The sequence below is a fragment of the Salminus brasiliensis genome, chromosome 16, assembly GCF_030463535.1.
Source record: "Salminus brasiliensis chromosome 16, fSalBra1.hap2, whole genome shotgun sequence".
NCBI lineage: Eukaryota > Metazoa > Chordata > Actinopteri > Characiformes > Bryconidae > Salminus > Salminus brasiliensis.
In genome coordinates, this window is record NC_132893.1 from 10,935,417 (window position 1) to 10,957,688 (window position 22,272).

The window sequence follows — 22,272 nt, forward strand, 5'->3', positions numbered from 1 at the left end:
AACATACAGCCAAGGAAACAAAGGAGTGGCTCCATAAGAAGCATATCAAGGTCATGGAATGGCCTAGCCAGTCTCCTGACCTCAATCCCATAGAAAATCTATGGAGAGAGCGAAAGCAATTTGAGAACCAGCTACGTGTGTATTAAAGCTCCCACAGTACCATGAAAAGCCTTAGGTATCTACCTTACCAGGTATCTACACTAAACGATTAAGAAACGGTTAGCAATGTGACTAAAATACTCCCACACTTTAGACGCATGCAGGCAATTTTTTGTAGATGCAGCTTTGGATAAATCCCGGGCTCAGTAGGCGCGGCCATCTTTGCGACTCATCAATGCATGTAATGCAAATCAACGTAATCTCGTAATTTAGTGCCCATTACGTCAGCGCGTCGCCCCAGCCCCACTCCTCAGCATCAGCCAGTGAGGACATCATAAAGGAGGAAGGGTTGTTCATGGGTGCATTCTCAGTCACCACATGAGGAGCTGTCAAACCTGTAAGCCAGTTGCCCCATCCGGAGGCCGTTACTAAAAACATACAGACATTGTTCAGCAGTGCAGACACAGAATGAGGACATTTGACTGTGACTCTTTGTTCTAGTGTCTGCGACTCACATGCCAACAGTGCCAGATAAGTGGCCTGTACTGCTCTTCTGTATCCATTCTGTACCCACACAGGCTACAGAATCTAACTTAGCTGAATGATAAGCTACTGGATGCTGCATACCACCATGTTCCTGATTCAGACAGGATGTCATAAAACCAGTGTCTTCATGCCCAAAGACAGGCTTGCTTGGATCACAAAGACAAAGAGCTGGTGCAGATATGAAGGCTGATTTCAAATTTGCAAAAGCAGTGGTTGTGTCTTCTGTGTGCATAAGAGGGGCATGTAGTCCAGGGATACCTTAAAGCAGATTGTATAGTGGTTGTGAAAGAGCAGCATAAGAATTCATTCAAGGTCTACAGTAGTTGCAGAGACCTAAGAAAGCTCACAATTTGTGCACTGCGGTTGGTAATGACACTGCATTAATTGCTGATCGTCTAGCAGGTAAATTTCCTCTGGAACCCTGGGTAACCCCCTGTCCTAAATATTGCACACCAGACCACCACAACTAAGCTTTGTCATGACTGGCATAGTGTCCCTTGCTACCCAAAAATCTCATTCTCACTGCTCAACAAAACATGATGATTCAGATGACTGCAAAATGTATCCAGCCTGTTTTGAAAACCGTGGCACCCGTGTCCATTGATACTGCACATTCCCCACAGTGAATGCAAGCCATGGCTGGCTTTGTGATGCTAATGGAACTAACCAAACAACATTGGCCATATCAATGACAGAAGAAACCCTGTGTGCTATGGGAATGCCATCAAAAATGGTGGATGGGTCAGTAACTAATCGAGTTAGCTTGTCTATATGCTGATACTCTGTAGTCCACAGTTAGCCGCCAAGTTCCATTAGCTTTACGAACTGGCTACACAGGACTGTTTGAGATACTGTTTTGACCAAGATACCTCTATTCTTAAGCTGCTCTGTGATAGGCTTGATACCCTACAAAGCTTCCTTGTTAATAGGATATTGTTTAGCACAAGGAGGTTGATGGCCTGTGAAAACAACTGGATCCATATCTAGAAGACCACAATCATCCTTGACAGACCAAATAGGGTGATGAGCCAAATCAGACAGTTTCAAAGAGGCAATGTTCCAAACACAAGAATCAGTATTAATAGACAAAGAAATGTTTTTAAACCTTTCCTACCCAAAATTGCCATGAGACGGTTTTAGGTCCTAGATTGAAATCTATGAGTGAAGATAGAAATTCCAGCATTACCCAATCCCTGTCTGTCTGTTAAAAGTACTCCTAAAGATGAGCAAAGCATTTCGGAAAGAGTAGTGACCTGAGCCACTGTGTCTACAAGAAATTAAAAATCCAGTTGGCTCATTTGAACAGCAACAAAAAGACGGTTCTTAAACACTCAACTGATGGCACACAGATGGGCAGAAGTGGCTGGGTAAATTAGTTTAAAGCTGGGGCAGACGGAGACATTAAAAACCTCTGTACATTCTTGTTCAGGTGAAATACCCTGGAAAGATTTCCCCATTGTGTCCTCCTGTAGAAACCTGTCACTGATAATTACTGCTTTAGAGGCTAGAGATTGTATATTTAACAGCCCAAATTCAAAGAGAGAACTGCTTTTACTGAATTGTTTTTAAAAGCAAATTTTCTGGGTGTTACAATTACAAACCATGTGGGAGACAGACACAGAGAAATGACAATAAATTACTATAAAATCGAGTAAATCACGTAAAACACTTACCTGCCCACTATGCATTTCACTAACCTGACTGGGAGGGCCAGTCAGTCCTGGTGTAGCACCTTCTTGTTGTTCCTGGAGAGAACGATTGATCCCAGGCAGCTCGGGAGAAAGCTCATTTCTGCGGTAAAGGACCAGCCACTCCCGAAAGCTCTCCCTACGAATTCAGCGCTGATACACCTGTCCCGCAGTCAGCAGTGGATCATGAAAAGGTGGGTAAACAGCTTGCTCACTCATTGGTAGGTGGGCAAGGAGGGCAAGGAAGACAATGATCATGGTGATCCTGCTCTTTTTTCAAATGATGTCCAGAAACAGAATAGTGGAGAAAGATAGTGCCGAAGCCATACAGGAAACGGGTGCCTGAAAAAAAGGAGATAGTGGTGTTACTCGTTGAGAACTCGTTTTAAAGCAGAATTTCCAACAATGAGAACATCGCTCTAAGGTGTTGTCCTCAGTGACAGAGCAGGTGAAAGAGAAGGCAAAGAGCTAAGGACCTGAAACCAGCAGAGGTGAAAACCAACTGTGGTGGAGATACCCTTGGCTTTTTTCTGGCCACACTGACGCTCCATCATCCATTGGTGCAGTTTGGACGGCCTCTACAACAGCAGCTGGTTCAAGCTTGATGACCTCCCCGCAGAGCTCGTCCTTCTTTGGTCGCCATGTTCCTCCAGGGTAAACACAGAAAAAGAAACAACGGTCAGTGAGACAGATCACTGTACTGTAACACAGGGAGCAGAGAGCAATAGGATCACAACAACTGGCTCAGATAGAAGAAAATCTAATATTAAACACTATAAAATAGGGGCAGAGAAATTCAAATTCTGCGTCACCATTGCCGTTCACAGCTACGAGTAACTGGGTTCATAATGCATGTGTGGGCATTATACCACAGTGCTAGCTTTTTCTAGCCAATTTGTTGGATTCTGATTGCAACATTTTCAAGGCTAGAACAGAGCACAGTCTGCAGATTCTGTTACATGCTCTAAAGGTAAAGGTAAAGGTGCATGTATTTGTCACTGTACAGTGTACAGCGAAATGTGTCCTCCGCATTTAACCCATCTGGTAGTGAACACACACTCACACACACACATGTGTTAGGGGCAGTGAGTACACACACACACCCAGAGCGGTGGGCAGCCAACTCCAGCGCCCGGGGAGCAGAGAGGGTAAAGGGCCTTGCTCAAGGGCCCAACAGTGGCAGCTTGCCGAGCCCGGGAATCGAACCCACAACCCTGTTATCGACAGCCCGGAGCTCTAACCGCTGAGCCACCACTGCCCCACCCCCTAGATCTTTAGGGTGAAATGGGAAGATTGAGAAATCTGGAAAGTTATTAACGAAAACAGTAGCTGTCAAGTATTTCGCTTTAGAATGAGTTTTGGGTTGTGCATAGAACTGAACCATAAAAATTGTGGTTATGCCCCCACGATCACTTCCACGTAAATTTTATCCATAAAAACTGTACCAACTTCCCCATTAAAGAGTACAATAGGCTTTATTACCTGAATGTGGTCAATGATCACAGTGGTGATGGTTGCAGGGTGTTACAATATTCAAACAGCATGAAATCCTTGTTCACTGTAACTATGATTCACATTATGCAGTAGAGGGCATGAAAATCAAGGGTAAGATACACTGAAGTTTACTGAGGATTACTCAGGTGCAGTCTGTGTACTTCCTGAAAATGAAGAGTGACACTGTAAAAGCCACTGAGCGAATCTTGGCAGACTCCTCTCCATATGGAACAGTAAAATGTCTTTTCAGATAATGGTACAGAGTTCACAGCAAGGGATTGTCAGTCATTGCTCAGTAAGAAGGACATAAGGTGTGAAACCAACACCTTCAATCACATCAAAATGATACAACAGAGAGAAATTGGATAACCCTATTTGATATGGAAATGTGCATGCTAGTATAGAGCAATTTTCCTTAAGAATTCTGGACATATGCTGCAATGACCAATACAGTCATTTGCATTTGAAAGCCTAACCTTTCAAAAGATTGTCTTTGGATAGTTGACTAGATATGATGGACTCTGTCGTACCCTACAGACACAGGGAAAGTCCTTAAACACAGGCTTGTGAAATCTCTTATGTGTGTTACAGAACACCAAACCGAGACTGACCAGACAATGGCAGTGGAGGATTTCCATGGGAAAAGCCAACAGCTGTGTTCAGACTCCAAAAGAGGTTTTAGAATCTCAAACTGATGCTCAAGATGGTGCGCAAATAGAGGGAGACATCGCACATGTTATCTATAAGGGAGAAAGGAAAGCACCTCAGTACTTAGCTGACAGTTTCAGATATTGAAGATCAGACACTGATCAGTAATACAGGGTATGTAACGTACCACAGAGCTTTAAAGAGGCAAGGTGTTCACCATCACAGATATCTCATTGAAAATTACACATTTACTCTGACCCCCCCCCCCCCCCTGCCAGAAGCTGAACATGCAGTGGTGTTACACCACCACAACTGCAGATGTTACACCAATACACACTTTGATGCAGATGACCGCACAGTACTACCTTCACCTCCACCAGATGGACGTCACAACACACTCTGATTGTGAAATGTATGTGAAGCAATCAGAGGGATTTGAAAGAAAAGTCAAATACAGGTGAAAAGCTTGTCAGTTTAGATTAAAATGGCTTTACACAGAACCCAGCTGTGCACTGGTCTACAAACACACTGAAATCAGGAGGATAATACTGATGATCTGGGTTGAGGATTATTTACTAGTTTTCCTTCACTTCGAGTGGCACAACACAACACAATCCCGGAACATTGCAGAATTTTCAATGATGAATGTTTGCTTATTTAGATGTTCCATCATGAAGTACAGTAAGCCAGCTGTGATGCTGTGAACCGATTATGCCCCCCACCAACATAATACGCCATTGATTCGGTTTCACAGAGACCTAGTTAAATAAGGTGGCTTAGCAGTCATAACTTGATTGACAGTGACTGCTTTAGGTTTTGATTGGGTTTTACAATATTTACAAAAAACAAAAACCATCCTGAGCCCGGGGAAACAATGTGAGCTGTGCACATATAGACAATAGAGAAAGTTTGTGTCTCTCAGTGTAATACGTATAATAACACTTCCTCATTGTCAAATCCAAATACAAGGAAAACGGAATGTAATACAACAGGATGTCCAGGTGTAAAAATGAATATCTGTAAGGAAGTTGTGGTGTATTTATTGGCCATGCAGATGTTCATAGGCCTGAAGGAATGGTATGGAGTTGAGGAATGATATGGTGAGGCCCATGGGGTAGATGTGGAAAACTGTACATAAACCGAACTAACATAAGATGTTGTTTAGATTGGACATCTCTTTGGGTGTACGTGACATAGATTTAACCATGGTCCAGATGTGTCTGTGGACCACGTATGTAATGGTGGGGGCTAATGAGTGTTCCTTATGGATGAAATGCAAACATTCTGCATATGGGAACAATCCAACAGAATATGACGTGTAGTAGGGTATAAAAACTCAAGGCATTCCTATGTCGGGGAGAGAGAGATCGAGGGGCACTCAGAATTGGCAGACTCTCTCCACACTGTACTTTTAATTGGAATAAAATATTTCATTGTTACAACTAAAAGACGGTGGTTATGAGTCTCCTTTCTTAAAAAAAAAAGACCTCTTTCGGAGAAAGACGAACCGAGACAACAAAGTTCAGTTCAGGCCTTTTCCAAGTACAGGGGACCAAATTCTGCTGAAGCGTTCTGAGTTCTGATGCAACTCACAGGTTAGCTTTTCCATATAGAACCATTTGGCAATCTGCTTCAACCACATCCTTCTGGAAGGAATATCTGATTTTGAGCAGAATAACAGAATACACTTTTTAACTAGATAAAATAGAATATGTAAAAGACTGATGGAGTCATCTTCCAGTGAGGGGTCTACAGCGTTTCAGAGTTACACTGCTGGAGACAAACTGTATGCCAGTTTTTTTTTTGTATGGGAAAATTAATTTCCTTCCAGTAGTTCTGCAACTTCACACACAACCAGAAAACATGTAAAACTGTGACCACTTCAGAAAAGCATTTAAAACACATGTTTGAAGTATTAGGGAATCTACTGTGCAGGCAGACAGGTGTAAAGAAAAGGTCCAATTACAAATATCCGAGACCCCAGACCTCAAATGTCAATCCTAGATCCCTCTCCCAAGTTAGTTTCAATATGGGTCCATGTTGGATAAAGTAATGTAAAGGGGTGAGATTCTACTTTGAGCTGTTTGAGGTGAGCTGTTCCTCCAATTCGTTGAGTTGAAATCTAAACTTGCCACTTTTCTGACAGGACTGGGTAAAGTCTGACTTGAAGAAAATGATAAAGCTCAGTATTAGGGAGTCCAGAAAGTGCTTTGAGTTGTTCAAATAAGTTTAAAACTCCTGCTGTGACTAAACTAGAAAAATCCTCTATGCCCCTTAATGTCCAATTACTAAGCCCAATGTCAAGCCCAAGCTGAAGGGATAGATCTGGATTTAAGGAGAGTGGTGACCATAAAGAGATACAATTAGGGACTTCAATATATTTTCTAGCGTCTCTCCAAGAAAGCAACATATTGTACACCACAACGTTATCAGAGAGAAACCCACACACAACCAATAACCCTAGGATATACATATAATTACAGCTAGCATCATTTATAACGTCCATGTTATCTGTTGTATTGTCATCGTTTGTGATAACCACCCCCTTAGTAGACACCTGGTCCACTCCAGGATGATGAGGGAGGAGCGTACGGCTTAAAAGGGCTGTGTGGGAGGCAATAAGGGGGTTCAGCTTGTACAGAATAGGCTGAAGCAGAAGTAGATGCCTGTGAAGCTTTGCAGCCCTCAGATGAAGGCCACTGTACAAAGTGTGTAATCTAGCGCTTTGGTGTTTTGTTTTTGTCAGAAGAGGAGGATCTTCCATTTGCGTTTGAAGACAGCGAACGACTCTGCCGTTCGGACGCCCAGGGGAAAGTTCGTTCCACCACTTTGGTGCCAGAACAGAAAAAAGCCTGGACGCTTGTCTTTTGTGGATTTTGAGGGATGGCGGGTCAAGCAGAGTCGTGCTTGAAGCTTGAAGGGCTCTTGGTGCGGATCATCCTTTGACCACTGCCATCAAGTACGGAGGGGCTGGTCCGTTCTTGGCCTTGTAGGCCAGCATCAGGGTTATGAATCTGATGCGGGCAGCAACAGGAAGCCAGTGAAGAGAACGCAGCAGAGGAGTGACGTGGCTGAAACATTGAAGGTGACCCATGCTGTTGCATTCTGGATAAGTTGACAAAAGACTGAACAAGCACCCGGGTGTCCTCTCTAGAAGGGTCGAATTCTCTTGATGTTGTACAGGAGAAATCTGCATGACAGAGTTACAGTTGCAACATGGCTTGAGAAAGATAACTGCTCATCCAGGACTACACCAAGGCGTCAAGCTTCTGTAGATGGAGTGGCCGGTGAGTTCTCAAAGGAGATGGCAAGATCGTTTTGAAGTCCAGCAGTTCCCGGGATGTACAGCAGCTCTGTCTTGCTGGGGTTGAGTTTGAGGTAGCGAGCTGCCATCCAAGAAGAAACATCAGCGAGACATGCTTAGATGCGGGTAGAAACCTGTGTCAGACGGTGGGAAAGAAAGGATGAGTTGAGAGTCATCGGTGTAACAGTGGTAAGAGAATCCATGAGATTTACCAAGAGAGCTAGTGTAGAGTGAGAAAAGAGGACCAAGAACCCAGCCTTGTGGAACGCCAGGAGCGAGGTGTGGAAAAACAAGAAGCGGACGTGTCCTGACTAATGAGCACCAAGCTTCTATGTTACCCAAAGACAAGAGTTTTTGCAGAATCTAGTTAAAAGTATATTTAAAAACCAGCCTACCTTACAAGCTAAAGATGAAATCCAAGTAAAAAAAAAGGGTGTGAGGAGAAATCATTCAAAAGGTAAATAAGCGCTGAGCACAGATCATCATGGTCCAGTTGTGCAGTTAGATTGGTAGAAATCTGATGCCAATAAATAAATAAATAAATAAATAATAAACCCAAATCCAAATCCAATCCAAAATGTATGTAGAAAGGTGCTAAGGTCACCTAAGGAAGACAAATCCAAAGCTGCATATGGCTCATGCCATATTAGAGTTTGTTTCCCTAACAACTGTTAATGCCAAATTAATATATGGTGTGAAATTATGGGTCCAAAATATAGTTTACAGTATTTAGTGGAAACATCACAAAATAAGACCTTGTAATTTATATGGGGCTACAAGAACGGCATAAATTATGAGCACTTTGACTCAGGCATGTTGATCGAGGTTTTAAGGTAAATGTCTGAGCATACATTTCAAAATCTAGAAATACATGACCACCATCTTACTTACATCTCTGTAAAGTGGATAATTTAATTCTAGGTCATTTACCACTCCAAATATACATGGATAATACCTTAGAGTGTATCCCAATTTTTTTAGGAAGGGCAAAGGTATCATAACAGAACTAAATAAATAAGATGCCTTGTCAGTGGACAATTGTGGCAAATCTAAGGAAAGGAAAAGGGGGGCAATATCTAAGGTTTCCTTTGGGACATCTGATTTATATAATTCTGAATAGAACCTGTAAAAAGCTTCATTGCTTTGTGCATGTTCTGTAAGTAGTTCTCCATCATGAGACCTTATTGCTGCAATATTTGAAAATTTCTCATTACTGAGTTTTAGCACCATGAGGTGACTGGGCCTGCTTCCATTAAAATAGACATTATAATAAGGTACATTAATTATAATACAACCCTTATAATAAGGAATTCTGAATAGAATAATATTGAGCTCATTTTTAAATAAAACTTTTTTTGTATTGCAATATCACCAGAAAGTGTTGATTGCACTTGAATTTCAACTTGAAGCACAAGAAAGGTCCAGATACTTGTGTCTTTTCTGTCACCAAGATACAAAAGCAATATAATTATTCCTAAAGAAACCATTCACTGTTTCCAACAAACCTTTGATCGTCCACTGAACCCTGATTAAACAGAAGAAATTTGGTTAATTCACTCGTAAATTCAGAGCCGAAAGATTTGTGCTTGCAGATAAAGTATGTTGCTTAGTGCTCGGATTAAGATGTTGCAAGCAGTCGAGTAAAGACAATGTGGTAATACATAGCTTAAGCTTGGAGCTAGCGGCCAGCTGACTGAGAAATATCACCCCCTGACCTGTTTAATTAATAAATGATTATATATCTGCTCCCACCACTAACCGAAATGATCATATCTGCTCCTACCACTAACCGAAGGTCCAATATATTTGTTAGATCATCTAACAGAAAAGAACTGGTATCTCTTAGAGTTGGAGCGTAAACTGAAATAAAGGCAATACTTCCATTTCTTACTTTTGTTGTAATGTATGTTATTCTCCTTTCTTCACCCCTTCCTTGGTTTCAAATAGTAATCTCCCAATTCTTCTGTACATAGATAAGAACTCCTTTAGTTGTTATTTGCAGTTGCATAAGAAGCAACTCTATAGAATTTATTGCATTTGGAAATATCAAAATCTCTTAGATGGGGCTCTTTAATCAGACCAAGGTGAATTCATTTTATGAACGTTTAAACCATTAAAATATTTCAGCTCAAGACATTCAAAACCATAAAGATTAAAAATAAACTCAAGTATAACAAGACTTTTAATTTCCAAACTCCAAAAGAACTGAACACAGCTTAAACATCAAATTATAAGTGAACTGAACCTCGCACCAGTTAGTTGAGGTGAAAACCAGCTGTGGTGGTGGAGCAGCCCTCTGCTTTTCCAGGCCATGCAGACACCCCCAGGCCCTCTCCGGTGCAGGAGTGGAGACAACAATGCTGTGTCCACCACGCCGTAGTGCTGGTTTTAAGACAGCAGCGTTGGAGGAGTTATGGGCAGCCTCCAGCCTCGTCTTCCGTCTGTGGAGTTTGGACTGCCTCTACAACAGCAGCAGTTAAGTTTGACGACCTCCTTGCAGAGCGCCTGGATAGATCACTCCTCCATGTTTGCCAAGTTTTTCGAGAGTAAACACAGACAGAAACGTAAACGATCGTTATTGAGTACTGCACAGTAACACAGGGAGCAGAGAGATTCTTCTTTTTTCTTTTGTGGTCTTCATCTTTGTCTTTTCTTTGGCTTTTTTGTCTTGTTTATCCTCTTTGTGTTTATAGTTTTCTTCTTTTATCTTTGTCGTTGTTGTCTTTTTCTTTTTTTAGGTTTTGACTTTGTCTCTATTGTCTTTCCTTTTTTCCTCTTTTCTTTTTTTTCTTCTTTTCCTTTGCTTTTCTTTTTTCTTTACTTTTCTTTGTCTTTGTATTTGATTTCTTTGTCTTTATTCTTTGTCTTTCTTCTTTGTCTTGATTTTCTTTGTATTTCTCTTCTTCGTCTTTGTCTTATTTGTCTTTTTTTCTTTGTATTTTCTTAGCCTTCTTCTTTTCCTTCTTTTCCTGTTTTTGTTCCTTTTCTTTTCTTGGTCTTTGTCTTCTTATTCTTCGTCCTTATTGTCTTTTCTTCTTTGTCGTTTTGTCTTCTTTATCCTTTTCTTCTTTGTATTTTCTATTTGTCATTTTATTAGTTTTCTTTTATGTTTTTCTTTGTCATTCTTCTTTGTCTTTTCTTTTTTTGTTTTCTTTGTATTTCACTTCTTTGTCTTTGTCTTTTTTTCTTTGTATTTTTGTTGTCTTCTTTTGTTTTTTTTTCTTCTTTTTTGGGGGTTTTGACTTTGTCTCTATTGTCCTTTCCTCTTTTCTTTGTCTTCTTCTTTTCCTTTTAAAAAAAAAATCTATTATTTTTCTTTGTATTTCATTTCTTTGTCTTTTTATTCTTGCTTTTTTCTTGGTCTTCTTATTTGTCTTCATCATCTTTTTCTTGTCTTCTTTGTCTTTTTCTTTTTTCTTCTTTGTTTTTTATCTTTGTCTTTTTTTCTTTGTGTTTTCTTAGTCTTCATATATATATATTTTTCTTTTATTCTTTTCTTGGTATTGGTCTTTTTTGTCTTCTTTATCCTCTTTGTGTTTATAGTTGTCTTCATTTATCTTTGTCGTCTTGGTCTTTTTTGTCTTTGTCTTTCTCTTTCTACTTTCTTTCTTTTTCTCTCTTGTTTTCATTTCCCTAGATTTTCATCATCTTCTTTGTCTTCATTAAACTTTTTCTTCTTTTTCTGCTTTGTCTTTTTGTTTCCTTTATCATTTTCTTCTTTGTATTTTCTATTTGTCATTTTATTTGTCTTATTTTATCTTTTGTCTTTATCCTTTTCTTTGTCTTTTTCTTTGTTTTCTTTGTATTTCACGTCTTGTCTTGTTTGTCTTTTTCTTCTTTGTATTTTTGTTGTCTTCTTTTGTTTTTTTTCTTTTTTGAGGTTTTGACTTTGTCTCTATTGTCTTTCCTTTTTTTCCTCTTTTCTTTTTTCTTCTTCTTTTCCTTTGTCTTTGTCTTCTTTTTTGTCTTCATCATCTTTTTCTTGTCTTCTTTGTCTTTTTCTTTTTTATTTTTGTCTTTATCTTGTTTTTATTTGTCTTTTTTGTTCTCTTCTTTTTGTTCTGTCTTTCTTTTTTCTTCTTTGTTTTTTATCTTTGTCTTTTTTTCTTTGTGTTTTCTTAGTCTTTATATTTTCCTTTTGTTTTTCTTCTATTCTTTTCTTGGTATTTGTCTTTTTTGTCTTCTTTATCCTCTTTGTGTTTATAGTTGTCTTCTTTTATCTTTGTCGTCTTGGTCTTTTTTGTTTTTGTCTTTATCCTTCTTCTTTCTTTCTTTCTTTTTCTCTTTTTTTTTCATTTCTTTAGATTTTTTGTCTTTTCTTTGTCTTCTTTAATTTTTTTCTTCTTAGACAACTGGATTAGGGTGAACTAATGTTAATGTCTGCTCTCTGTTCTGATGATCAATTACATTATTAGACTCTTTCAGTGACAGACAGGCCTGATTCTGGATCCTAACAGAGTACGTTAGATTACCTAATAAAACATCTAGAAGAAGAAATGAGAGGAGAGATGAGTGAGGGAGAGTTCAACTCCACAAAAAAAAAAAAAAAACAGGTTTGGACTCACAGAGCTGATGCCTCTGTTGGGTTTTGCTGCTACGTTCTTCAGTGTTCTCCCACTCTAACATACTGGTTCCAACAGCGACTGGAAGTTCCTCTAAACGGAGAACTATTTAAGGTCCTGTAGGAGGTCAGCAGGAGGACACCTACTGACCCTGACCTGCTGGAGAGAATGGCACACTGCACTGGGCCTCGCTGTGACGTCACAGATGATGTCATAAAGGAGGGTTCCGACCCAGGTCCACCGACGCAGCTGCACTGGGATCAGTGCCAGGAGTTCACTGCTGACTGGACTTTCCCTTACCAGCAGCTCTGCCTCTAAACCAGTACAGACCTCCCAGTAAGACCAGTGCAGGCTGGGGTCAGCTGGTTTAGTGGAGCAGAAGAGCTGAGAGAATTATTTATTTATTTGTCTATTTAGTCTTAAAGGAATCGTAAAAGCTAAAATCTCACATTGAGAGAGAGAGAGAGAGAGAGTGTGTGTGTGTGTGTCATTCTGCACTGTGATGCTTTACTGTGTGGGTTTAATAGCGCCCCCTACAGGAGCCTGAACTCACCTCTCTAAAAAATAAAAGCTTAAAATCTCACAGAAACCTTTGTGGTTCTCTCAGAAACAAACCTGGTTACAGAGTGAAGACCAGAGTGAGGAGTAAGAGAAGATCAAACCCATCAGATCTTTATTATAGAGAATCTGCTTTTCAGGACGTTCAGATTCAGCAGTGATTCAGAGAGCTGGACAGGTCAGACAGGGTCACTGCAGTGAAATTGTGCTTCACTGTAGAGAAACCTACCCACTCTGATTTCTTTGCAGTGATCTTGAATGGAACCAGAAGTTGGTCGCCATGACTACAAATCAGATGTAGCCATTTTATTTCTTATCCAAACCTACCAGAGAAGCTACACGTGTCTTCTGCGTTTTATATGGAGAGAGGATGATGATGGGGAAAAAGTGTCTGATCTGAGAACAGTACAATTTTCTTTCAGGACTATTTTTTGCAGCACAACGCCCAGCAGCATGTATCCCTCCACCATTTTAGTGAGATGTAATGTTAAGGATTTTACACACGGAGCTGTGTGTAACAGCGGCCCCGGTGGAAAATCTTCACCTGCCTCACTAATGGAGATTTGAACAGAAGTTGATTTGTGATTTAAGATTATCTGTAAGTAAGTAAGTAAATGTAAGTAATATTATATTTATGTATGTAAGATTATAAGAGAGAGATATAGGAGGCACTTTTCATCAAACTAGTTTTGACAGGTCGTCTCGACCAATCAGATCATGCCACGTCATCAAGCCACGCCCCCTGCATGTCCCTCCCTCGACCAATCAGAAGCGTGCATTTTCACCGGAAGTCCCGCCTTCTGGATATCCCTCCTTCCGGAAGTCCCGCCTATTGTGTTGCCGTCCAATGGGATAGCTGGGCACTTTTCATCAAACTTTTTTGACAGGTCTGTTATCCATTCTCACATACCAATGCCTAGCCGGGGTCAAAAGGTCTGAACGAACCTAGACCCTGATTCATTATCTGAACTTATCTGACTTATGAGTAACTCATCTGTTACTCAAACACCCCACCCCACCCCACACCTGTGCCCATGTGTATGTGTATGTGTTTGTGTGTAAACAAGGGAAGCCTAGCCGGTGTCAAAAGGTCCGAACGAACCTAGACCCTGATTCATTATCTGAACTTATCTGAGTTATGAGTAACTCATCTGTTACTCAAGCACCCCACCCCACCCCACACCTGTGCCCATGCCCATGTGTATGTGTTTGTGTATGTGTGTGTGTGTGTGTGTGTGTGTGTGTGTAAACAAGGGAAGCCTAGCCGGGGTCAAAAGGTCCGAACGAACCTAGACCCTGATTCAGCAAAATATAGATATCCCTTCGGACATCTGTTACCCATTGCCAAACCCATCCTGTGCCACGTGAGAGAGACGGAGAGAGAGTTGATCAGAGATCTATAGACTTTTATTTACGAGTCAATTACGTATTACACGCAATGATTCGGTAACATCATTTAAAAAGGCGCCCAATCAGGTGACCGAGATACATACGATCGAGCAAATCAGAGTATGCAACGTCATAAGTCTCCACCCATTCATTCAACAGGTCCTGTAGGCCAAAGGATTTAAAGGGTCAGTGTTTTTTGCGGCGGTTAGGGTTAGAAGATAGCCGTAATAATCATGGCGTCCGATACTCCCAAAAAGATGAAACTGACTCTGGCTAAAAGGCGATTGCGCTTGAAAGACACAGACACGATTTATGCCTGGCGTTTGTCTAACGGCTATTATTTCGGGGTCTATTTTGATCAAGAAAATGACAGAGTTGTGTTGTACAGCGGGCCGACATCAAGTTTTGCGGATGCCTCTGAACTTTTTTCCTTGCAACGCGATGAATGGCATACTTTCAAAAGACATTTTGGTTGTATGTATACTTATATTAAATTTAGATATTCGGATTGCAAAGTGATATTGTGGATCCTTTTTGTCACAGGTCATCAATAGCATTTTGTCATCATTATCACCTGCTACATCTTGTTGCCTGTGGATATTGTACATTCATTATTCAAATATTGCACAGGGCTTACCTCTTTTCCAGAGAAGTAACACATAACAGCACTTCCAGCTATAATCAGAGATGACCCTCCCCAGCCTATGAACACTGCTGCACCTATTTCAAATCTGAAGAATGAACAAAATCTTCAGCCCTCACCACTCCATGTGCAGTGCTTTTAAGAACGGAGAGGAGATGAGGTAATGATGTTAAGCAAAAATGTCATGATACAAAACAAAAAAGTTGAGAGAGAAACGTGTAGGAAGGAAAGGAGATTTGGGCAAATTCTCTCTCTCCCAAACCTTAATTACTTCATAACTTTATAACTACCAATAAAAACAACCTGTTATTTTACTGTGTTTTGGTGAGCAAACATACATTTTGGTTTTTATGCATTCCTAAATGACAAATGTAAAAGGATACAAGCTAGACAAAGCATTGAATGGAGGATCCAGTGTTTACAAAGTTTGATGTTTTGGCAACTGTTTCTACTTTTTTGGTTCTTAAAACATTGTATTGACATCATAGTTAAAATGCCAAAGCACTTTGTGAAGTTAAATTAATAACAACTGCTTCTGAGCTCTTCTAAAATGTTGAATTGTGGATGTAGCTGTAGTATGCCTATGACTAACACTTGAAAAGTTACATGCTGCCTGGAAAAAAGTGACCGATCTAGAAGATGTGTCATTGGAACTCAATAAGATGTTTTTAAATTAAAATTCAATTTTATCAAGCTAATATCAGCATAAAAATTTATACAATTACAGACTTTACTATTCTAAGAATAAACTATTGGAAATGTGGAGTAGCGTGTAAATGTATGGGCACCCCTAGTCAAAATATTGTTGTTTACTGTGAATTGTTCACAGTAACAACTGATCTTCAAAAAGCATAATTTACAGATAAAAGTCTTTTCAACATTTTAAGGAATGTTATTGTACAATTTTTGTTTTGTACAAATATAAAGTGAAAAAAAAATAGCACCATGAAAAACGTTTTACCATTTTTTACAAAGGAATCTTTGGAGGTGTTACTAAGTATAGACCATGCAAGGTGTCCAAACTTTTGTATCAGGCCCTTTTATCTTTAATTTCTATCAAGCTTATACCGGCATAAAAAATTTATACAATTATAAACTTTACCTTTCAGAAATGTCATTTTACTATTCTGAGAATAAACTCTTGGAAATATGGAGTAGCATGTAAATGTATGGGCACCCCCTGGTCAAAATATTGTTGTTTACTGTGAATTGTTCACAGTAACAACTGATCTTCAAAAAGCATAATTTACAGATAAAAGTCTTTTCAACATTTTAAGGAATGTTATTGTACAATTTTATATGTATAGACCATGCAAGGTGTCCAAACTTTTGTATCAGGCCCTTTTACCTTTTAGAAATGGTAAAATTAAAACTAATCTAAAATTAAAACTAATCTAAAGCTTAAATAAAGAAATTACAATTTGTTTAACTTTCATCACTGTGCACAGACATTAATCAGGTGAACTCAAACATGTACATGCCACTGTATAGGAAATAATAATAATAATAAGCGTATAAACTTATAGTTAATAGTTCACCCGCAGACAAACTACATGCTTAAAACATCAACATTTACCTCAAACCTTCATTTCTTATGCAATTCTGAATAGACCTGCTTATGTGTTTTCTAAACAAGTAGATCACATAAAAAAAATAAAATAAAAAATACAGAAAACTAAAAAGAAAATTCTTTGCTTATTGACTGCATTAGATTTTTGGTCAAACAATCACAATCAGGCCCAGATTAGATTTAATAGATTATGTAACAACTATCAATAACTGATGAGCAGTTTCAGTTTCAAGGGTGTTTATTAATGATAAGCCTGCTAAAGCGTTAGTGTGGGTGTTTTAAACGTATATATATAAAATGAGGGGAAATCAAAGTAAATGCAATTATGTTTTAATGGCATTAGTATATGTCTTGAACATTACTTTTCAATCGGCTTTACATTTATTTCAAGAAAAGTAAAAATTTAAATTTCTGTGTGAAAGCATGTTCACCACATCTAAAAATAGCTTACTTCTGTGGCTTGTAGTTTGGATCCACATATTGCACCTGTGTACAGTATCATGCCACTGAACCCTGTGGCACAAAAAGCATTGCATCATTTCTGGAATTATTTTACTATGAATTGAACAAGAATGAAGTTTGAAGGCATCATACCTAACGCCATATAGGTCAGGGCAGCTGCAAAAGTTACCCTGGCATTGGCAAGTTCAGAACCTCCAATCTTAGTATATTTCATTCCAATTAAAGCAAGCACAGCTCCCCAGAATCCCAGGATTACAGAGACAATAGCCAGGGCACGGCACACATGCAAGAAAACTTAAGAGACAGTGGTGAACTAGTTGCTGAACTTCACTGCACTGTCTAATTCAATCTAAAAACATCTGACATTGGTGGTCAAACTGTATACTGTTTTTTACCTGGCAGTGCTATCATGGATGGGTAATATTTGCAGTCCATCCACAGATTGGAAAAATATTTGACAGTGGTAACAACGGCTTCTCCCACCAGTACTCAGTGGGCAGAGTAGAACAGTTCAGTAACCAGCCACAAAGACAACAAATGAAGCAACCAATCTCCATATACATCATTTCTGTGTGATTAATTTTTTCAAGTCTTGTAATACAATTAAAACAGCAGATATAGGTAATAGTTTATGTAATATAAAAATAATTTTTTTTTTTAAAGATTTAAAAAAGACACAAATAGCCAAATCTGAACTCGTCATTCACAGTTTTACACAGTAAGCAGTTGGTTTTGCACCATAAGCAGCTTCTTATTGTTGGAGGGGGGGCTCTAAGTTACTATATCTGAGCTCATAATTCTAATGGGGGCAGTTTCTCTAATTACCATTTACTATGTGAAAAGACATTACTCCTATAGCACAGCCTGTCATAAGGGCTGAAGCTGTGACCAAAAACAGCCTAAAGATTCTGTATCTTGTCCTTTCTCAAAGCCTCAGCTCTTTAAAATAAACTAGCAAATACTGATGATTCTTATTTACATAGTAGTGCATAAAATACAAAACAGTAAAATACCTGCTGCTTATATTGTAGTTGTTTCTCAGCTCTCATCAGACTGAAAGCAGTACATGAAATGTGCCATGATTCCTTTGTTAAAGCCATACATTTACAAATTTGAATGTTTTGTGTATTACACAAAACTGAAACTCATTTCTAGCAAATTGTCTAAATATTGCATGATTTTCGCAAACAGTCATGACAGCTGGCATGTAATGTGAATGCTAGCTAGTCAGTAAAATTCTGGTGGAAAAAAAAAAAAAAAAAAAAAAAAAAAGATCCAAGCCAATAATATTCTCCGGGGCCTTTTTTCTTACCCCCAAGTGTCTAACTTTACATTTTCAATATATAGAAGGAAGATCCTTTTTTATAGTTCACCTTTTGGGCTAAACCATGTATATTAATGGTAGCATGTTCCTGGATATTGTTTTTATAATAATGAGATGGAATAGTGAAAAAAACAAACTACTTAATACTTTTAATACACAGTCATTGCCTGTATAATACATACTGTATAATACATGCCATAACACATGAAGGTGTACATTAGGTCTGGCTCTCTATGATTAACGTAAATTTCAATCTTTCTGAGTAATTTTGTTCATTCTATATTAGTTATTGTCCACCATAAAGAATGTTAATAACTATTTGAACAAACAGAATCTAAAGACTCTCAGCACTTAGGTTTGATCCGTCAACATCATTTTAAAATAGAATAGGTCACAGAATGAGCATAATGTATAGAACGGTCATTCTCTTGGGCTTAAATAATTTTTTTTTTTTTTTTTTTTTTAAATGCAGGATGTTGTATAAATTTGTAGAGTGACATTTAAAATGTAGGTGTTGGTGATCATCCAACATCCTGAATTAGCAACGTTTCTGTAACTGGATGCAGTCAAAGTCTAGCAACAGTTACAGTTACTCTACCTGTTTTTAATACTTTTTCAGAATACATTTTAGAAAAAACAATGAATAAGCAGGTGTCTGAATACTTTGTCCATATAGTGTATCTTGTATTTGTATTGGGTGTGGTTTGAATATATTGGTGCTATTGAGTATTATGTTATGTGAATATTTTTTACTTTACTTATGAATCAAATAAATGGTGAGTAATTATTGATGTGATGACATTGAATGCCACACCTGTTAATGTTCTAAATGTCCATACAGTGTTTGTGTGTGTGTGTGTGTGTGTGTGTGTACATTCCTGCAATAATCAATATGATTATGTCCTTGCATGCATGTGTATATTAGATGCCAACATGGTGAGTTTAAGCACCTGGGCCTTTGTGTGTTTCTTTGTATGTGTACACTCTTAAATAGAAACTAATTTGATGACTTTGAATGGCAAACATGTTGATATTCTTTTAGTAAGTATATGGTGAGTATGCATCCTATTGTAAGATCACCTACTCTGCCTGTGTGTGTACTCCTGATCTTGCATGTGTGTCTGGGGGTTGGTGTAAAATTTAGTTAAACATACTATTAGAACTATTTTAGAACTATAGAAATGACAAACATGCTGTAATCTTTGGTTGTTAGATATTTTTCTATAATGTGTCAGCTTGACAGTGTTTACTCTAACTGTGAAATTGGTTATCAGATTGTGATCAGATGTGTGTGCATTACTGGACTTTTGCATGTAAGTCATCAGTGAAATAGTGTGTCATCTATTTCTATTTGAGAAATATATGTACTGGAAATGTCACACCGTCAGTAACAAAGCTGAAGCCTGGGAGATGTTGGACCTTTCAACAGGACAACGATAAACAAGTGTACCTCCTATTCTACAATAGCTTGGATGCAGAAGAAGAGCTGGAAGATTCTGGATTGGCCATGAATGTTAATGAACTGGAGGCCTTTGCCCCAGGACATATGGGCTAAGATACCTGTAGATCGCTGCAAGATAGTTGTCAAGCTATGTTCCCAACTAAAGAACAGTATTACTGCCAAAGGAAGTTTTACAAAGTACTAATGATGTATGTGACAAAGGGGTTGAATAATTTTGTCAATGAGGAAATTTGTTGGAATGTTAGAAAAAATATTGTTGTAATTGCTATATCATACAGGTCCTTATTTGATCTGATTGTGAACAAGATAAAAATTAAATGTCTTGTCAAACTTGCTAAAACGCTTTACTGCAAGGGGTTGAATAATTTTAAACACAACTGTATATATGGCATTTCCAGTACATATATTTCTCAAATAGAAATAGATGACACACTATTTCACTGATGACTTACATGCAAAAGTCCAGTAATGCACACACATCTGATCACAATCTGATAACCAATTTCACAGTTAGAGTAAACACTGTCAAGCTGACACATTATAGAAAAATATCTAACAACCAAAGATTACAGCATGTTTGTCATTTCTATAGTTCTAAAATAGTTCTAATAGTATGTTTAACTAAATTTTACACCAACCCCCAGACACACATGCAAGATCAGGAGTACACACACAGGCAGAGTAGGTGATCTTACAATAGGATGCATACTCACCATATACTTACTAAAAGAATATCAACATGTTTGCCATTCAAAGTCATCAAATTAGTTTCTATTTAAGAGTGTACACATACAAAGAAACACACAAAGGCCCAGGTGCTTAAACTCACCATGTTGGCATCTAATATACACATGCATGCAAGGACATAATCATATTGATTATTGCAGGAATGTACACACACACACACACACACACACACAAACACTGTATGGACATTTAGAACATTAACAGGTGTGGCATTCAATGTCATCACATCAATAATTACTCACCATTTATTTGATTCATAAGTAAAGTAAAAAATATTCACATAACATAATACTCAATAGCACCAATATATTCAAACCACACCCAATACAAATACAAGATACACTATATGGACAAAGTATTCAGACACCTGCTTATTCATTGTTTTTTCTAAAATGTATTCTGAAAAAGTATTAAAAACAGGTAGAGTAACTGTAACTGTTGCTAGACTTTGACTGCATCCAGTTACAGAAACGTTGCTAATTCAGGATGTTGGATGATCACCAACACCTACATTTTAAATGTCACTCTACAAATTTATACAACATCCTGCATTTAAAAAAAAAAAAAAAAAAAAAATTATTTAAGCCCAAGAGAATGACCGTTCTATACATTATGCTCATTCTGTGACCTATTCTATTTTAAAATGATGTTGACGGATCAAACCTAAGTGCTGAGAGTCTTTAGATTCTGTTTGTTCAAATAGTTATTAACATTCTTTATGGTGGACAATAACTAATATAGAATGAACAAAATTACTCAGAAAGATTGAAATTTACGTTAATCATAGAGAGCCAGACCTAATGTACACCTTCATGTGTTATGGCATGTATTATACAGTATGTATTATACAGGCAATGACTGTGTATTAAAAGTATTAAGTAGTTTGTTTTTTTCACTATTCCATCTCATTATTATAAAAACAATATCCAGGAACATGCTACCATTAATATACATGGTTTAGCCCAAAAGGTGAACTATAAAAAAGGATCTTCCTTCTATATATTGAAAATGTAAAGTTAGACACTTGGGGGTAAGAAAAAAGGCCCCGGAGAATATTATTGGCTTGGATCTTTTTTTTTTTTTTTTTTTTTTTTTTTCCACCAGAATTTTACTGACTAGCTAGCATTCACATTACATGCCAGCTGTCATGACTGTTTGCGAAAATCATGCAATATTTAGACAATTTGCTAGAAATGAGTTTCAGTTTTGTGTAATACACAAAACATTCAAATTTGTAAATGTATGGCTTTAACAAAGGAATCATGGCACATTTCATGTACTGCTTTCAGTCTGATGAGAGCTGAGAAACAACTACAATATAAGCAGCAGGTATTTTACTGTTTTGTATTTTATGCACTACTATGTAAATAAGAATCATCAGTATTTGCTAGTTTATTTTAAAGAGCTGAGGCTTTGAGAAAGGACAAGATACAGAATCTTTAGGCTGTTTTTGGTCACAGCTTCAGCCCTTATGACAGGCTGTGCTATAGGAGTAATGTCTTTTCACATAGTAAATGGTAATTAGAGAAACTGCCCCCATTAGAATTATGAGCTCAGATATAGTAACTTAGAGCCCCCCCTCCAACAATAAGAAGCTGCTTATGGTGCAAAACCAACTGCTTACTGTGTAAAACTGTGAATGACGAGTTCAGATTTGGCTATTTGTGTCTTTTTTAAATCTTTAAAAAAAAAAATTATTTTTATATTACATAAACTATTACCTATATCTGCTGTTTTAATTGTATTACAAGACTTGAAAAAATTAATCACACAGAA

At 38.1% G+C, this 22,272-nt stretch overlaps 1 pseudogene; it reads right to left on the minus strand.

Annotated features, from left to right (window-relative positions):
* Positions 1-378: 378 nt before the first annotated feature.
* LOC140537245 (claudin-10-like) lies at positions 379-17,529 on the minus strand (annotated as a pseudogene).
* Positions 17,530-22,272: the final 4,743 nt, after the last annotated feature.